The sequence below is a fragment of the Corvus moneduloides genome, chromosome 4 (genome assembly GCF_009650955.1).
Source record: "Corvus moneduloides isolate bCorMon1 chromosome 4, bCorMon1.pri, whole genome shotgun sequence".
Taxonomy (NCBI): Eukaryota; Metazoa; Chordata; class Aves; order Passeriformes; family Corvidae; genus Corvus; species Corvus moneduloides.
This window is the reverse complement of record NC_045479.1, coordinates 20,155,724-20,171,399: the sequence shown is the minus strand read 5'-3', so window position 1 is coordinate 20,171,399 and position 15,676 is coordinate 20,155,724. Positions and strand designations below refer to the sequence as shown.

General features: G+C 41.2%; 1 protein-coding gene across 2 annotated transcripts in view; it reads right to left on the bottom strand.

The window, feature by feature from the left end:
* The window catches only part of CHST11 (carbohydrate sulfotransferase 11), a 180,982-nt gene that overhangs the window by 72,262 nt on the left and 93,044 nt on the right, over positions 1 to 15,676 (bottom strand). The gene's annotated exons all lie outside the window — the stretch shown is intronic.

The window sequence follows — 15,676 nt, the reverse complement described above, 5'->3', positions numbered from 1 at the left end:
CAGATCTTAAATGGGTGTTTGATGGCAAAGTGGTCCATCCAAGCCTTAAGGCCAAAAATCTACATCTTATGTAAATCCCTGCAGCACATAAGATCTGAAGAAGTACAAATGATACACGGATGAAGTAGGAATGCTATATACAAAGGATCTTGTGAAATACTCCAGTCAAACCTTTAGTGCCGAGTGGCTGCTGAGTGAGGGAAAAGATGAAGAAAGCAGATTAAGACCCAGTCAGATGATTCAGTTTGGTTAAACGATCGATAAACTCAGTAACAAGAAAAACACATTAGCATTTCCTCACCAATCCTGACCCCTCAAAGTCTGCAGAAGCCAGGAGCAAACACTATCACAGTGAGCCATTGCAGTGGCTGCCTACAGCCAGGGCTGAGGGACAAAAGCAAAACCAGGAGACATCACTTTTAAAACACAATTAGAAGAATTTAAACATTGCTTGATGGACTGATGCACTGTTCCGTGTAATTGCTTGCTTGATAAAGAGCAGGCAGTTACAGCTCACATTTTTAGCCTTGAATTATTGCCAAACTGAGTTGTTTTGTGAGGTTGAACTGAATCAGCAGTTCACTTACAAAAATTAAGCCCTGGAGAATGTGAAAGAGTGAAATATTTCTACTCATTAGAGAAGCTATTGGTGCTGATAGTCAGCACACAGACACAGCCCAGAAAGGTGGAATATTTATGTGTCCAAATCACTTTTCCTGAGATTCATCTGATATGCAAATTGGCTACTGCTTGATAGCATCTCTTAAATTTGCCTCCCTCACAAATTTAGAACCATGTCCTGATCACTGCTTTCCACCACAGGGCCACAGTGCTTACACAACAGTACCTGACTGGGGCTCTCTGCATCACCCCTGTGAACCTTACTCTAAAATCAAGCAGTAAAGACAAAGGTTATTTCCGCACCAGATACAGTGTTAAAATTTAGGCGTCATTCAGTGGTGCATGGAAACAAACATTGTGGTTGCAGTCCCACTTGCCATGTACATGTTCTGATCCTCCAGACACAGCATTACTTCACAGCCACAGAAAATTACTGCAACGAACTGATGGCTGGATACTGTTGTTCTTGTCCGTGTGCCTGGCCCAAGGGAACAGCAACAGATGCTGTAACATATTTGATTAGTGGTTAAATCCACATCTGACAGTTCCACATCTTTCAGAAAATAAAAAATTCGTGTCCATACATATGAGTAAATTACTTTTGGAACATACAGAATAAAATAATCTGGGACACTTTACATAGATAATAGCAGCAAAAGTAATTTACTCCACAAATAAAGATTGTATGTATTTCCCTCTACGGTGCAAATTCATTTCCCACTGGATATTATTAGCCTGAGTTGGAATATGTGCAAATTTTAGTTCCAAGACAATTACATGTTTTGGAGGTGGTATTTCACAACTCATCAAAAGCAGAGACCAAAGCTTTTGACACTTTAAAAGGTGGCATCTCATTCTTCCAAAGAAAATTACAATGTCCCTTTCTAACTTTCAGAGATACTGAACCATCAGACTTCACTTTCAATTTTGTCACAGTTCAGAAAAAGCTGTGCAAAGTAATTTGTAAGTGTTTCTAGAGTTTATTTTAATTTCTTCCCTGTCTCCTTGGAGCCTCTGTGACTACTGGAGAGTAGTTTTAGAAGTGGAACATTACTGATGTAAGTTGAGAACGATGCAAATTTGAGATTAATCTTAAATCCATGCTAACGAGCCTTTATATCACACCTCAAGTGTGTACCTCTTACTCTATCTGTTAAATGCTCAGCATCTTGGGAAGAATACTTCTTCACATGTATGCCCAACCATGCCATTATTACATTTAGAAATCAGAATCCATGAGTTTAGAACAGACAGTAATGGAAAATAAACCAGCTAAAGAGGAAAAAGTGTAAAGTGGCAGAAGCACATTATCCTACGGAAAAATTTATGAGTATAAGTAAGATCAAATATATTTATTCTTGTAACTCTTCCATGCTGACAGACTGTCAGGACCCCAGCTGCATCCAGCCCTCAAGTAAACGATGTGTCACAAGAGGGAGTTCTGCCCAGCGGAGACTCGAGTCCAGAGCAGGACCTGCAGGGTCATGAACAGTTCCCTGGTCTCTCCCACCTCTGTCCCCAGTGGTCCCAGTTTGGCTGTGCCTCAAAGGTCACAGCTGAACAGGATCACAGGAACAGAAGCATATCCCAGAATGGAACACACTGGATTGGAATAATGCATTTGCTATTGTGGAAATTCCTTTCCAGTGCTATTTTTAATACCCAGTATTAAGCACGCTTATGAGTATTTCCATTTCCAGCACAGTTATTACTGTTCAATTGCTGTTAATGTAAATGGCCAGTGCTGGTTAATGCCAAGCCATGTGATGAAATTATTTCCTTTCTCATCTGGGTTCCTGTAGTCTTAAATAAATAAAAAAAGACACCACTGAGATCACAGCTGAAACATTCATCCTGATCCCCAGCAAGAACACACAATTTGGAAGAAATCTTTGTTCTTAGGATAAAGTACATCACAGGCATTATCCTCTCTATCCTACCTAATGCGTAGTGGATAATACTACAGTTAAAAATATTAATGAAAAATGACTAATGGTAACTAAATGATTCACTTAACTTGGCTCCCTCTGTAATGTATTCTTCATATGACAGGCATTTATTAGCTCTCACTGATGACTCCACAGACACCCTGCTATGCACAGAGTGCCTGTCTACACATTAAAACTTAATGCACAGAGCAAGAATTATTGATGTTAGCTCTATTCTAAAAGGGCATATCAGCAGGACTTTTTTTTCCCCTGCCATGGCTTTATTTTCCTTAGCTACTGAATAATCACAGATTTTAAATTTTACTAGACGCTAGTGGTCAAAAAACCTCTTAATTTCACCAAAATTGCTGTCTTTTTGTGTGAGGTTTTTGGGGTTTTTTTACAGACATTAAAATAAGTACACAAGTAATGCTTCAAGATTAAAAAAAAACCAGCTTGGGAACCCTAGTGCTTGCACATTGTGTGCTGTCTGTATGCCTGGGGAAGCAGCAAGTTTTAATGGACCTTATGTTTTCCTCGGGATTTCAGCACTTGCAAGAACAGTCAAAGGCTGATAATTAATGGAGCCAAACACTGCATGAAGTCGAATACTGCCTTGAACACGAACATACAGTTGTCTTCACTTAATTGAATGTATTTATAGGCTCTGACTGAGCAGGAGCTGAGTGCTTTGCTTCTGCACTGATCTGATCAAGCACCTCACGTGCCAACGTAACAACTCTGCTCTGTACATACTGTCTCCACCCTGGGTGCTGCTGATATCCCTAAACCCCAGGCCTAGCTTTTAACATTGCCTGGTGCCCACCAAGACTGATGTTAATGAATGGTTTAACCGCCTTCTAGAGCCCCTGAGTGAGATTTTCAAGTGCCTAAATCGTAGGCACTTGGGAATCTCAGAAAACCCCATGGTATCTCAGTCTTTTGGGAAAACCAACACCAAGTGACTCTCTCTAATTATCTAATTATCTAAAAACCAATAAATGTTCCCCTTCTTCCTGAGCTAAAGAGACCTCAGGCATGATACACAGCTTTTTTATGGTGCTTGGCCATCATTGAAGGAGACCCTCTGGTCCCCTGGGGCTGTTCAGCTCTCTTTGGTGCAGCACAGCAGCAGTTCCTGAGTGCCAGCACACCCAGGGTCAGGATGGAGCCCTGGAGTTCTCATGTTTTGCTGCTGGGGAAGGTGGGTGGTCAGCATTTCTCTTCATACCTTTGACAGCTGGACCACAGAGCAGCACTTCCTGCAGCTGGACAGATCCTGCCTGGAAAGATGCAGCTGGAATCTGTCCCACAGCAAACCTCAGTCAGACACATCTGGATATTGCTGCTGCCTTGCAATGACCTACAAGAAGGCACCCAGTTGTGGCTGCTTCAGGCCAACCCTCCACTGCCCTGAACCTGGTGTTAGCCTCATGCCAGTGGAAAATGGGCAGAGTGCATGCAGAATGATGCTGTTTGGATTTGGCAGACTAAGGCACCTGGTCTGCAGTCCTTCCCTACTCAAGGAACTTCATAAAGCCTCCGAATCAAATGGAAAAGAAAATAAGCCTCCAAGTTGAGTAGCTGAAGGGCTCCCTCCATTTCTTTCCCTCTGAGTGGAGAGAGAAAAGCAAGCACTTCCTGAAGTGCTTGAGTGCCTGTCCCCAGTACTTAACCACCAGAAACCTGAATGAATCACACACTTTTCTAACTGCTGTAACCAGGCTGGAAATAGACTTCAACCTAAGACACACAAGTTTTTCCCCTAAGCCTAAATATAATTTCCATTAACACTCTGTGCTACACTCCCTTAATAAAAATGGCAGCTTAGACCAGACATAGCAAGGGCCTATAATATTTTAGCTATGTTTTAACAAAAGAGAGGTCAATAGGCTATTTACCATAATCTATTTTTAGGTTTCATGAAACTACAAGAATAAGAAATAAATCAAGCTTGGCCTTTATGATCAGGAAAGAACGGCTTTCTGTGCATTCTTCTTTTTAAAATAGCTGAATATGGAAGGAAATGGAATGATTTGTTAAATGGGTATGTTTGATAAGGGAACATTAATGCATTTTCCAATAATAAAAGTGAAGAATGCTGTTCCAGATAGACATTCCTTTTCATTTTTACTGCACAGACAGTGCTTGATTACAGTTTAGGGAAATGAACTGAAAGAACAGATGTACTATTTTTTTTGATAGGTAGTCAGAAGGGTATTTTACAGAATCTGAGAAGAGTTGGAAAGCAGATGATTCAAAGGATAATTGAAGAATGATATTTGAAGAGGTTACATTTGTGCCCTTGGGCATTAAACATAGGAGACTTTTTTAATTCTCAACACGGGAGTTTGCATGGCTGCAAAACAAATGAACACACAGAATAATTTTGTTTCAGAGATATGCAGTAACTGCTGGTTAGCAAGAAGGGAATTTTCCACAATACTGGGAAATAGCAACATTTCATCTGAAGTTATTTAGAATAAGCCAGATGTTATTCAGTTTAATATTCATCAACATTTGCTATGTTATAGTATCATATTTTCAGTCATTTCAGAACGGAGATCAAAAGCATTTCAGGGTAACACAGGCAATAGCAAGAATGTGCAGAAACAGCCCCAGGTGCAGGACGCTGGCTCTCTGGCATTGGGACTCAGATGCAAAGGTCCTCTGCAGCCTGTTGGGACACAGATCACACCTGGCATGTGCCTCTCGGGACTGAGGCTGCTGGTGAAAGCTGTCAGGGAGGTGGCAATACCCCCCCTCCACACTGGACCAGATCTACATAAAGCACGAGCACCTCTGTCCCCTACTCATGCTGCAAGCTGGGACTCCCTCATCAGGGCATAAGGGATATCCAGGGTAGGGACAGTACTTTATTCAAGATACATCTTTGGTGTCAATTTTAATATCAGATTCCAGAAAAAGAAAAAAAAAGTACCTTTCTAAGGGTTTCAGCCCTCACTAATGTGTGCTCTGAACAGCAGGGCAGTCTCTTTAAAACCCCTCCAGGTCTGATACTCCCACATCCTGCTTAACAGAGACCACATTAATCCTTTTCAATAAAAACCAGATATATCAATTAGAGAATTTCAGTGGAGCACACACCCTACATCCACATCATTGACACGTTAGTGCATCATGATTAATGTTGTGCATTTCATGCCAATTGAATTCCTAATGATTAGCCACTTAATTCTGAGCTGAAACAATTACTCTTCCCACTGAGAAATAGTTGTTTCAGCTCAAAGCTCGGCAGCTGGAGTACAGAAAAGCCATCTATAGCCAGTCATGCAAGTACATCTTGTGGAATCAAAATGCAGGTTTACTAATACGTATTTTGTATGCATAATGAAGCACTGGGCATACAAAACCATCCCTTTTCAAGTCTGGTACAAAATCTGTTGGCAGGACTGAGCCATCCCTAATTCATGGATTTCAGCAGCAGTGGGTGCATGCACGCACTCACGTTCACATTTGTGCATGAGAAAGGAGTTTGCCCTTGGTCTATAAAGGCTTTCACACAAACACTGGTTCTCCCTGAAGTCATTTAGATGAACATTTCAGACTCAGTATATATTGGTGGAGGCTGCAGTGACAAAGATATATGTCAGAAAAATCAAACGGGTACATTTTGATTTAGATAATTATAGAAAGGAGCAAATACTTGGCTTGCCTTCAAGTAAGTGAGGAATTTAAGAGACACATCACATGGCAGCTGTGTAGTTTTGGTAGATGCACAATTTAACTTGTAACCAGTAATTACACTTGTCATTTTTTATGATCAAAACACTATGCAGACAATAATCATACCACCAGTGTGCCCCTGAGAAACAGATAAACAGGCATAACTGTTACAGGCATTACAAGTGTATCAGAGACACAACGACCTGGTGACAAAAAGCACCAATGGCAGATCTGGCACTAGAATGTACGGTGTGCTGACGGTGCAAACTGGCTCAGGCATTGGCTGAACATCCTGCAGCACAGCAGGAACAAGAACTACACCTTGCCAGGCCGCTGCTGCTGTGACTTTGATGTGGTGCTGATCACCATATCATCCTTTAGATGGGGATTCAAGGAAAGCATTAATGCTGCCACGCTTGGAGACACGGGCGGCAGTACGCAGGGCTGAGTATCACTGAACAGACGGAGTTCTCTGGGAACAGTTGCTCAGTGTAGTATATATATATATCAGAGCTGCTAACACTGTGAGTGGAGCATTTCCCTAAGTCTCTGAAACTAAGGGACCGTCCCTAAGGCAAACTGAGCCACGGGGGAGTCTTTCTGTGACTTCAGTAGCCACTGAATGAGACTCCTCCTATGTGTGATACAATGGGCTGCTCTGACATCTGCAAAAAGATCTCTGTTGACTTTCAAAATACGTCAGACCATTCCATCACCTACACACTGACCCACCACACAGTACAGTATTTAGATTTCTTACTCTATGTGGACTTGTAGCTTTGCAGTGAAACACACTCTAGCACTTCACTGTGTAAGGGATCTGAGGCTGATGTGTGTGACAGTGAGGATTCACAAGGGAGTGAGTTATTCCAGGAGACCACTGTGGTGTCCACATGTTACTTAGAGGAAAGTCAAAAACTGCTTCTCAGAATTAATTTTGCAAAATAAAGCAACAGTAGCTGATAAGTGTAATAGATATATAATTCTCAAGTTTCTAAATCAATGCACTTTCAGTGCCTGCAACTGTAGACTAAGCCCTTGCCTTTAGTTTTATCCTTGCTTGGCCTCTGCAATTACCCTCCATGCCCCGTTTCTCCAACACAGAACCCACAGCCCTATATAGGGATGTTTTCCAAAGATATACACACTGGCCAAGCCCAGCTGCATTCAGACTACTTTCCTATCACCTCTTCTTATTCCTCAGTCCTTTCTGATTTTTCAACACACTTTTAACAGTGCAAAAGAAATCACAACAGCAACCATCTGGTGGGGCATGGTGAGTGACCCAAGTTAGAGATCATACGTAGTTCTGTGACAGATCAACTGGAAACACACACCAATATCCACATACCCTGCACAAAGCAAGAATCATTTCAATGTACAGCTTCCAAAGACAGGAGCAGGTTTAGCAGGAAAGGAAGCTTATTTAGGTTATTTTTGGACGTGGAAAACAGATTGAATACACGGATTTTTATCATGTTGGTACTTACACAAGACCGACTTGTTAGTGACAAGACAGATCTTGAACCTGCATGACTGCAGGGGAACCTTTAATAACACATGACAGTACTTTGCCAGTGGTGGGATAAAGAGATTCAGTGTCTTAGTGGATGATATCTTCTGTCTTACTTCTTTAGCCACAGATTTAATTACACCGATAATGTCATGAGAAGCAAAAATCAATTATTCATTAAACCTGCCTAAGAAATCATTCTGTTATCCCACGTATTTTGTTTCAAGATCATTTACACTTGGGTAAAAAGGCAGTTTTCTTCCTTCAGTGTCAATATTTTATATAGTAACTCACTTAACAGCCCAAGTGAAAATTGAAGTGGGTCTCTCAAAGAGGACCAGCACATGATACTCTGTGCAAAGCATGAAGGTGATGCTTGAAGGTTCCACCAATCTTCCTGTGACAGATCAGTGGCTGTGTGATTCAGGGATCACAAGCAGGATCAGGGAGAGATCTGTTACATCCCTTTTGAAAACAAACTCCTCCATGCATTTACATCTCAGTGTCCCATGACTTCTTTAGTGGTTGTTGGAGGTGAAACAGTAGGTCTTGCACTACTTGTTTAAATAAACACAAGACCTGCCCTGCCATTACTTTGGTAACACACTCCCATCTTCTTTTTATCAGAAAACAGATTTTTTTTTTTCTTTTATCTGGTTTGTTTTTGCGCTAGTTGGCCAAAATAAACAAATAAACGAGACCGTAATTTTCTACATGTTTTTCACTGTGTGGCTCCACAAAAGCATCTCTGAGGACTCCTGACTGTGCATCAGGCAGGGAGCTGAGCAGAGTGCCCATGTCCTTCAGATGAAGACTCAGATTAGCAGAAGATCATACACAAATGAGTGTGCATAGAAGGAGTGAGAGAAGCCTACAGATCCAGGGCTTACCCCCATAGGGACGGTGTGCTCCTGCCTGGAAAATGCAGTGTGAAAGGACTTGTTTCCAGGCTGTAAATACATGGCATTTAAGAATAAGGAAGTGCATGGATATGCTTTTGTAGGTCCAAGGCTATGGAAATAAAAGAACAAAAAAGCATCTCCTGTGCTCAGAATAGTGATCTTTAGCTATTACTTTATAGAGAGATGTCACTGGCACAACAATCTCTTACAGAAAGAAACCAGTGCCTTATATTGCATGTCTCCCCTTCCCCACAGGAACCTTCATTCAATTTACATTAGGTAAGGTGTTACACTTTTGGAGAAGTACCAGCAATTTCAGCTTCTCATTGCCGGTTCAACTAAACATTTCTTTTCTCCTTCAGCTGAATTTTTTATGAATATTTAATGTATCAAAATGAACTGAAAGCTACCACTATGCATCTGCTCTCCAGATCTTTCATCCATCTATTGTCAGCCAGGCTTAGTTCACAAAATATGACACTAACTATATTGCTATGTAAATACAACTCCTTCAACTACTATTTCATAAGTAAAATATATGCAAGGCAAAAGCCAAGTTTGACTTGAACAGATGAAACTGTCCTCTCCCAGCTATAGGGATGTCTTTGTTACTTGGGCTCCCGATGTCAATTCCCCATGCAAGCTTGTACCTTCATCTTCTATCCTCTAATTGAATTAATATTCACTTCCTCTTACTAATCCCCAGATGCTTGTCTGAAATGATCTAAGACACAGGCCACATTTACAGGGAGAAAAGAGTTATATTAAGGCATGAATTTGATAGCTACAGAGGTTGCTAATTTGCTGTGCAGCCAGGCAATCTGACTGTAGGGACGTTGTGATTTTTTACTGTTCCTCTAAAAATTGGATGTAATGTTTTGCTTTTAGCCCCATGCTGCACAACACTCAGAATACTGTTCAGATGTGATTTAAGGTTGAAAAGAAAGGAACTCTCCTTCCTGGATTTTCCAGGCACCAGAAATACATGTCAATTTCAGTGCACTGTAAATTTTCCAACTCTCTTTGGTTTGGCTATATTTATTATGTCACTACCAATGGGAAAAAAAAGGGAAATCTTTTGAGCATAAAACCTTCAGTATTTTCTAGTGCAATAGAGTGTGTGGAATGCTGAAAAGACAGATTAAAAAAATACTCACAAATATAGCTCCTTTCTGATCCCCTGGATCAACTCTTTTAACCCGAAGTTTGGCCTCTTTAGAGCTTGGGAGTTTTGCCATCAATTTTCAGTAGATCAAGTTTCACTTTACTCCCAAGGTTATAAATGGATAGAAACATCTATACTGACAGCATGCTGGAAAACCTAGAATACAAAGACACTCCTCCCTCCAGTGCAACTACACAAAAGCATCACTGAAAGAAATAAATGTTTTTTTTCATTCCGCCTCCCACATTTTGCCATTGCCTCATAAAAATAAGGATGGTTCAAATACAAGATCCCACCCACACCAGAATACACAACTGCAACAGGTTAAGTAGAGTAATAGTGATCTACTTGAGTGGTCTCAGTGTGATAGGTACTGTTATTTACAGAGGAAAAAAAGACATACACAATATAAACACTTTTTTGTTACGTCCAAATGCTGTACAGGTATTACCTTGTAAAAATACCTTTCTTTTCCTTTTCTTTCCTCACCTGTTCCACATGAGTAAGAAGCAAGGCCTGAAAACTAGTGAATAAAAGCAGTTTAAGTGTGCTCAGGTGACGATTACTAAAACAACCTGTTTTTACAACTAAAAAGTCTGCTGATTAAACAAACAAATGTAAGGACAAATCCAACAATCAGCAGCTGGGTGTTTCCCATGCATGAGACATATCTCCTCTGTTTGCAGGGATTCGGCTCCCAGTCCTGTGAGAGCGCCCTGAATACTGGCAGGAATAGCCCAGGACCCTCCAGTTTGTACTCTGGATTCAGTGAACTGTTAATTTCTGCTGTCACAAGGGTTTGGTGTTGCCAAACAAGACTGTCAGGGCAAGGCAGAATTTTCTCCCTGTTTTACTAGATCAACTGATGAGCGCACAAGGTCTTAAATCATCCGCGGGTGTTACTCTATTATATCCCCAGATCATCATGACAAGAGGCTTAGTGAAGAGCCTGTCAGCCTGAAATCTTGCTCATTTCTTCTGTTTAGTTTCAGAACGCATGACAGCATGAACAGGAGAGACTGAAGACACTCAAACCACTGTGTCACCTGGATACATGACCTGCCCAGTCTGGGGTGCACAGTTGAATCACCTCAAGACCATCATTACCCGCACACACTCCCCTGTGAGATTAACTCCAAGCCAACCCAAGTGTTTCCCAGCTACGGCAAATGGAAGAACGCAGCCCAAACTCACAACTGCTTTCAGCCATCCACAAACTGCATATTTTCCAGCTGACCTTTCTGCTCAGCACTGTCCATAACCACAGGGAGCAGCCCCATTGGAGGGGAAGCCTGCTCTTCCAGCACACTGAGTATGGACTGGACTGCAGCATCTGGCTTGGCCCACCTTACACTTCTCCACAAACTTCAACTAAAAGTAAACTTCCTTGGAAAGAGTCCTTAAATAATCTGTGCTTGATCTGATGATTTACACACTTGTACAAAAACACCACAGCCTGTCTCTCCATAGTACTATGAATTTCCTTAGTGTAGGAATCCCAAAAGGCACACTGGCTCCTGTAGCCACATCTTTCAAAGGGCAGTATTTTAACCTTGCTACATCTGTGGCATTCATAGAGAAATATTCCTGAATTTCCCTGCATAAACAGACAAGAAGATTATTGCACTTTTACTGAAGAAAGCTTTGGTAAGCTACAGCTCATTGAATTACTGAGGTTAATTTATATTGTACAAAATTAAAAACTGAATGAATAATACATATCGACAGATATTACAGGCCATTTTATAGAACTTGAGGTTCTGCATCAGATACAGTTAAGTCTGCAAAACTGGGACTTGGGGAATCTAACCTCTTGAAACTAATTGCAGATTTACCAACTTCTTCTCTCCCTCCTTAAAATTAAAGCTTAAAGTAAATAAGAACTACAAGTACCAGTAGATAGACTGTATGTCTGTATTCTCTGATTTTCGTACTTACATCTATTGGGATACATTACAGTCCCTCAGGGGAGAGAGAGGTTGCAGCTGGGCTCTCAGGTTTAAAGAGATCATCTGGCCCTGTCACAAGTGGGCAACAACTCTGCTGCAGTTAAGAAACCAATTAAAAAAAAAAACAAAAAACAAACCAACACAGGGAAAAGAAGGCAGATGTTTAACCAAACACAGCTGCTCTCCCTCACACAATGGAGAAAGCTGCCGCAAAACTACTAGCACCAGAAATAAGCAAGAGAGGCTACAGTTTACAAGGTCTAGGCTGAAAACACTGGGATAGAGCAACTTAGCCAGTGATGCTGGAGTACGTGGATGATTTCTGATGCTTGGAGCACAGACAGAAAGGACAAACTCTGCTCAGCAGGGACTGGGGGCAGAAATCCGTGCTCATTACTCCCATTTGCAAACACTGACATCCTCCCACTGCCCTTTGCTTCCTGATCCTCCAAACTGCCATATCCCCCTGCACTCTGAAGTATGATTACCCATCTTTTCTGATCCAAAACTTAAAAATGGAAAGGAAAAATGAGGAACTTCATGCAGAGAAAGAAGCAGGCAAGGTGTCCCATTTGAATATTACTGAGTTCGGAGCAAGCATTTGACTGAGCCAACATGGTTCAGGTCTCCAGAGGTCTGATTTGGAGACAATTAACCACAAAAAGCCACTGAATGGCACCAGGTCAGAGTGCTGGAGTCCAGGTCTTCTCTCCACCCAGCTGTCCAAATGCTTCTCTAACAGAGAGCCCAGACATTGCATACAGATAGTTTTGAAAGCTGTGTTACCCTCTTTCACCTCCAGCACATGCAACCCTTTCGGTTTTGGCCATGTCTCTTGTATTATTAAACCTTTCCTCTCACACTTCTATGCCTCCAGAAATCTTTTATAATAAAACTCATATGCTCTCAAAATAATGAAATACAAATCAAGGACTGGAGAAATTAAAAAGAGCTGCTGCTTCTATTTCTATCTGGGAAATCTGAGCCACTTTGAGTGAGACTGTATTTTCTTTCATTTCATGCAGGTAACAAGTCTTTTATTAAACACAGGTGCCCAAAAATTCATCCCAATGCACAGCAGGAACTTGAATGAGCATGTCCTGGGGATAATTCTAGCCCTGAGTGCTGGTAGTTAATGTACATACTTGTCTGATTAATTCCTCTTGACTTACAAAGGTATCCATCATGTCACAATGAATGATCTATGAAGCACACCATACCTGAAACCTTTCCCTCCCCAAGTAATTTCCTCAGCATCTGAAACCAGCTCTTATCATTTGTAATCAGTAATTAATAACAAAGCATTCTCACTAGTGCAATTTTTCTGCTAAGGTTAATGTAATATTTCATGCCAGGCCAGCTGCTGTTTTATGACTTCCAAGCACGACAGTAAGTAATGTCTCTGCATAAGAAGTCATCCATGGAGTAAATCAATTATCTCCTCTTTCATCAGCAGGCATTTTGCTGCAGCAAACGAGGCTAATTACACTTGAAGTTGTTGTTTACCAACAGGTGTAGGTACCCAAAGTTTGGCATTGCACATCGACTGCTCTTCCTTATGTCTCCATTCTGCGCCTTTCCCATTAAGGAGTTTTTAATCTATGATCAATCAAATACTGTGATTATGAGCTGTATTTACAGTGCTGTTATCATCTGCACAGATTTGCCTACAAAGATCAGCATCAATCACACAACATATGTTTTCAGTACTGGTAGGACTTTTGGGCCACTTCTTGCCCTCAATAAGGCCATATATATATTTATGAGTCAGTTGCAAAGCATCAATAAATTCTAACATACTGTTCTTTGGATAAACTGCACTATTTCTCATACTCTGAAGTTCACTTCCCAGGACAGCTATATGGCTGTCTCAAGGAAGAAATCTGAAACTCAGAATACATCTACATGAAAACTGGAGAAAAAAATAATGGATAGCACTGGTGTAAAGTGCTAGTGTAATTTTCTTGTCTTACTGGAATTCACCAGTAATTCTGGAGATCTACTTTTTTCCCCCCCTTTTTGACTGATCTGGTAATTGTGTGTCATCTCAGGCTTTTCTTGCATGATATAGCTGATGAAAACACAAGTCTGGCTCAGGAAGCTCATGACTCACAGGTGGTTGTGCTCTGGAAGAGTTATCATGGGTTTTTATCTTTCTTGTAGTCTGGTCACTTGCTGCTGAAGACAAACCACCAGGTGAACTAGACCCTTCATCCTACTCAATGACCTGCTCTTTGGTTCTTGTGTTTCTGAGAACGAGAAGCCAGAGCACACTGAAACAAACTGCACAGTGCTCAGCGCCTCGGGCTCACCAAGGACAGAAATATCAGGCCTCAAGCACTGGAACCTGGGTACAAAGTGCTGTGCATGATGTGCACACAGAGCTCAGACCACAAAGCTCACCACAAACCTCTGTCAAGGAACTGGTACAGCTGCCCACAGAGTCATCCTAGTGGAAACCAGCTGAAGATAGAAAACAACAACCCAGGTGAGTGATGTGGGCTGAACTAGGCTGATATTTGGTGGTGCAAAATCCAGGCAGTCTAAGTCACAGATAATCACAGGGCAGCTCCCAAAAAGCAGCATTTGTGGCCTGAGGTGACTGAGGATGTATAAACAGTGTCTGCAAGGCAAGAGTTCACTTACTTCCCTTCTCCTGGTAGGAAGGAGAGGAGGGAAAAAAAAATAGAAGTAATAAAAGAAATGGGTCATTTTGGAATGACTGCACTAAACCAGTCCAATATAATTTTGTAACACAAAGGCAACAAACACATAGTCTACAGCTCTGACTCACCAGCTTTAGCAAATCACTAGACCTGGCTCCAGCTACATCAAAAGCAGACACCTAGAAATACCTCTCCTCGACAAAAAGAAATATGTTTGCAAAGGCAAGTAACACAGCAAACAGCATGACCTTTAGCAAAACAGTCAGGTTGATTCATGAACTAAAGTTCGGCAATGTCAAACTAGAAACCGAAACAAATTCCTCCTTGGATTTGGACCCTGTTGCATACACAACTTTATCTCTTCCGTGTTCCTCTCAGAAGTCTAGACAGTTAGACTAAGCAATGGTATTATTTGTATTTAATAAGAATTAAATGTTAATCTTGACAACTAGAAGACAAAATCTAACCTTAAAGACGCAATTATTTCCCATTCCTCCAACATTTGGTCTATTTTGGGTCTGCAACTTCTTGTAATTCAGTAGCGCGTTCACTGCACCAAATAGATCAATGTTAACCACAAAAGTGTGAGCATTGTTACCCAATTCTGAACTTCTGGTGACTCCAGCTCGTGGGCTGACCCACAATTACCTGTTATTCTTGGAGCAGTGGGGCTGGACAAAGCCATGTAAATTACAAGACACAGTTGTATACGTTGTCTTCTAAGAATATGTCTTGCAAGTATTTGTTTACCCACATTCTTAAATTCCTGGGGTTTCATAGGCAAAAAATCCCCACCAAATCCACACAAGATAAAATGTAGCTTGTGTCACATTCCTGCAGGGCCCTTCATCTGTTTTCAGTTACATCTAGATTTTCTCCTTTGCTACTTGTTGTGTGTTTGAATCCTCCTTCTCTTTCCATTTATAATTATGGGGTTTTTAATAAACTCATTAAATAAATGGTCCATTTTGGCCCTCAAAATTTGCCACTGGTATCTCTGCAGGTTTATTACTAAACCTCCACCTGAAAATGAAAGACAAAACAACAGATAATAAGGTCTCAGATATGCTACACATTGCCTGCCATGTATGAGGAGACCACAGACTGGTAATCCACTTATTCAGTGTAAATCCAGTCTGTTATATTGATTTTTCTTGCCCTCATGGTATATTAGTGCTCACGAAAAATCTTGCAGTGAAAGCCCTAGAGAAGAAATCTTCTGTCCACAGACAAATGCACTTCCTA